Source organism: Tasmannia lanceolata, unplaced genomic scaffold, assembly GCF_043159265.1.
Source record: "Tasmannia lanceolata isolate RefF3 unplaced genomic scaffold, GAP_Taslan_0.1 ptg000011l, whole genome shotgun sequence".
Taxonomy (NCBI): Eukaryota; Viridiplantae; Streptophyta; class Magnoliopsida; order Canellales; family Winteraceae; genus Tasmannia; species Tasmannia lanceolata.
Window position 1 is genome coordinate 17,681,640 of NW_027518688.1, and position 4,836 is coordinate 17,686,475.

Below are 4,836 nucleotides of genomic sequence, written 5' to 3' on the forward strand. Positions count from 1 at the left end.
TTTTAATGAGGACGGAATTACAAAAATCTACCTATCTTTGCAACTATTTGCTAAAGAGTCCAACTAGGGGGACGATTAACCTTAGATGGACCCTTAACATGGGTCCCCACAATGGGACATGTATGTGTAATCGTGACCGTTGATAGGAATTACTATAGCCATGGGGATCTATACATGAGCGTCTTGACTGCACCCCGAGCTGGAGCCCTGGACAAACTAAATATGAGTCCATCGTATACCAAGTTGGCGAAAGCCATGTGGCACAACATGATTGGCTATCTGTCATCCAACCCTAGCCCAACCCAAGCCTCGGTTTGAGGTTGGTCAACCCTAACCCAACTTGCCTCTAAATTTCTCAACCCTAACCCAACCCATGTAACTGAAATCGGGTTGGGTTGACTTGGGTTGGTTCAGGTTCATCTCTAACCAAACAGTAAAATACAATAATCCAAAGAAAATCAAGATAAAATTTGGGGATGGAGGTCGGGTTCAGTTCAGGTTGTCAAGGCCTCATCCCTAACCCAACCCAACCCCGAGCCAAGATCTTGGGTCGGGTTGAGCCCGACCCAAGTTGCACCCCTATTAAACCCGCCAGTTATTTTTCAAAATGCACTGTGCGGGGTACAAGTTGTATGATCCGAACGCCCATTTGATGGGCCACGACATAAATATGTTGTTCCCCCAAAATCATTTCCATAGGATGATCATAGCCCTCCAATCTATAGAGGAACTGCATGTTATGGAAATCTTTATAGATCGAAGGGTTGGGACCATCCTATGGAAATTATTTTTGGGCCACAGCCAATTTATATTATCGCCCACAAAATGAATGGTTTGGATCATCCTATGATATGCCCCATAGAGTACGTATGGAAAAATACCAAATCGTACTGGCTTACACCATATAAAAACTCGTGAATGGTTAAGACAGATATAACCGAGATACATAATTATGAGATTTTACATGTAGCCCATGAAGTCCAGTATTTTTCAAAAAGGACTGTGGGCCCAGTTCATAGGATGATCCAAATTGTTCATTTTTAGGCCACATGTAAATAGGCTGCACCCTGTAAGTCATCCCCATAGGATGATCCTAACCCTTCAATCTACAATGGGATTGGCCGTTATCAAAATCTATATAGATCGGAGTGTTAGGACCATCCTATGGGCATGATTTATGCGGTGCAGCCTATTTACAATGTGCCCAGCAAATGAACACTTTGGATCATCCTATGAAGTTGCCATGGGTCTATAGTACTTTTTGAAAATATTGGACTTCACACTAGGGGTGGACATTCTGGGATAAACCAGAACCGAACCAATCCCTATTGGTTCCCAATATTGGGAACCAGGACCGACCATGGAACCTTGGAATCGATCCGAACCAGAACCGATCTTGATCGGTTCGGTTCCGATCAATTCGGTTTTGGATTTACCCAACTTATTTACAACAGCGCCCCCCCCCCCCCCCCCCCCCCTTCAAAATTCAGCCCCCCTCTTCTCTCATTTTTAATGAAAATCAAGAAAAGAATATTAGTTTTAACACTCCCTTCAGCCTTCACTCAATCTAATGGCCCATATTTGCTTAATTTTGAAAATCTAAAATTTGGTATGGGATTTGCTAGCCTCCTTCACCGAAGCACCTTCGCGCTTCATCCTTTGCAAGTGATGACAGAAGCATATGTTGACTTTTGCTTTATTCATTTAATTCACCTGACATGGATGTCATCACTTGCAAAGGACAGAGCGCGAAGGTGCTTCTATGAAGGAGGCTAGCGAATCCCATTTGATATTTATATACACACTAGTAAAAAAAACTCGTGTGATGCACGGGCTGACAAAGAACTGTACAGTTGATCCAAACCGTCCATGTGATAGAACACAACAGAAATAGGTTGTGCCCGTAAAATCATTTACATAGGCTAATCCTAGCCCTCCAATCTATAGAGGTTTCCATAATATGCTGTGCCTCTTAAGGTGCCCGGAATTCGTCAATATTTTGAAAGGCATCTTGAGTCAATAGTATTATCTAATACTTCACAAAAATCTGTAGTATTATGTAACATATGTACCCAATCCGTAATTTTGCAAAGTTACTTTGTCCACTTTTTTTATTAAAAAAACATAAAGGAGGGGGGCAGGATTGAAATTATGTGGCTTTAATGGGTGCCTTTGTTAAAGGCATAAAGGAAGGGGTAGGATTGAAAATATGTGGGTTGAATGGGTGCCTTTGTTAAAAAAAATCAAAAAAAGTGATGTGTAATTCTATTAGAATTTTGGTAGAAATTCAAATAATTCTCTCAATTTCTCTTCTGCTATATAGTATCTACTACAATATAGCGGGAGGAAAAATAAATTTCTTTTCTTTTTATCTGAGATTTACACGTCAGCATTACTCTTTTACCATTAACCCCTTTGCTGATATCTAACATTTATCTCTATGAGAAATTATTTGAGGGTAAAATCGTAATCTACATACGAAAAGTACTGACACTAGTACATGTCTATGACAATTACGGCAAAAAACTACCAAGAAGAGGTAAAGACATATGACAATGACCAAAGAACTAGCGGAGGAAAAAGAAATTTCTTTTCTTTTTTATTTGGGATTTACACGTTAGCATTACTCTTTTACCATTGACCCCTTTGCTGATATCTAACATCTATCTCTATGAGAAATTATTTGAGAGTAAAATCGTAATCTACATACGAAAGGTACAGACACGGGTACCTGTCTATGACAATTACGGAAAAACTACCAAGAAGAGGTAAAGACAAATGACAATGACGAAAGAACTACTTTTTATTACTCATGCAGGACACTTGCAAAATATTGACGGATTCTGGGCACCTGCAATTATGGAAACCTCTATCAATTGGAGGGTTAGGATCAGCCTATATCGATTGGAGGGCTAGGCTAGGATCAACCTATGGAAATGATTTTACGGGCACAACCGATTGATGTTGTGTTCCATCACATGGACGGTTTGGATCAACCTATAACCCTCTATAGATCAGAGGGTTCAGATCAACCTATGAAAATTATTTTTGGGGCACAACCCATGTAGGCAGTGGCCCATCTATTGGACGGTTTGGATCATCCTATGGTACAGACCATACCGTACATTTTAATAAAGTGAAGAGTGCAATCATCAAAATACGGTGAGTAGTGCCATTATAAGATATGGTAGTGAGGACATTAGCATTATATATAATTTGAAACCATCGTTGTTGCTTAGATGTTCCCACACGGGTCAGGTTCAACCCGAATTTGGGTTGGGTCGAGTTAAGCTTTTTCGCAAATTGGGTTGGGTTGGGTTGGAAAAAATCAACCCGAATTGGAAATCGGGTTGGGTCGGGTTGGGCTGTCAGGCAACCCGACCCGACCCGACCCGAAACCCGAATTTAGGTTCCATCTGAAGAAGTTCTGTATATGTGTTTTTCTTTTTCAACATTGAAATAGTCTCCACAGTCACAATGGACGGTTTGGATAATCCTATGGTGCGGGCCATACAGTACTTTAATAAAGTGAGGAGTGTGATCATCAAAATATAGTAGTGCAGATAACATTTCCCTTTGTTAATTGTTAATCCCTGTTTGGTTTGGATTTTGAGAACCGATTGTGAGTTAAAAACTGATTATTGGTCACTCACTATTGGTTTTCAAAATCCAAAACAACCCGGCTTGAGTTGAGGTGGTCAACAATTGGTACCATATCAAATCGGGTCAACCCGACCCAACCCAACCCGAATTGGAAATCGGGTTGGGTCGGGTTGAGGAAATTGCAAATCGGGTTGGGTCGGGTTGAACCCAGTTGGGTTGGAAATTGGATCGGGTCGAGTTGGGTTGGAAATTGGGTCGGGTCGAGTTGGGTTGGAAAATATGGGTTCCTCGAGTTGGGTCGGGTTGACACCCAAGTTACATCCCTAACGATGACGAAAAAACTACTTTTCCTTATTCACTATGTGCGGGTCAAATTATGGAAATGTTGATATTACGAATGCAGGACACCAATAAAAATATTGACGAATTCTGGGCACCTTAAGAGGAACAACAATTATGGAAACCTCTATAGATTGGAGGGCTAGGATCAGCCTATGGAAATGATTTTACGGGCACAACTTATTTATGTTGTGTTCCATCACATGGACGGTTTAGATCAACTTATGATGTAGTCTGTACAATTCTTTGTCGGCCCGTGCATCGTTTTTTTTGCTAGTATCTACTATAATAAGCTGGGAGGAAAAGCCCAGGCTTTTTTGAATTTTCTAGAAATTCTGTCGAATTTACACCTCAGCCAAAATACAGAAATGCCTCATATGCCCTCACATTCCCACGCCTTCAAGTTTCAAATACCCCCTGCCCTCAAATCCTTATCACCTTTACACGTCAGCATTAGGGGTGGACATGGTTCCAGTTCGAACCGAGGAACCGAACTGAACCGGCACATTTGGTTCGATTCGGTTCGGTTCCATTTCGATATGGTTTGGTTACGGTTCAGAAATCCGGGAACCGGTGCAAATTCGGTTCGGTTTTGGGTTTAGGATCCCGGAATCGAGAACCGAATTGGTTTAATGTGATTTTTGCTTTGGATATTAGGGCATGTTTGCTTTAGATATTAGTGCCTGATTATTTCCCAAATTTGTAGTTTATGGCTTCATGCATTGCCAAAATTTGTGCATGATTATCCCACCTGTTTGTACTTCTTCATACTTCATATAAGTTTTGCATTGCCCAAATTTGTGCATGTTACTGTTACTGTTAGTGCTTGTAATTCATATATAAACAGGGCCATTGGTGAAGGTTGGGTAAACCCAGAACCGAACCGAACCGATT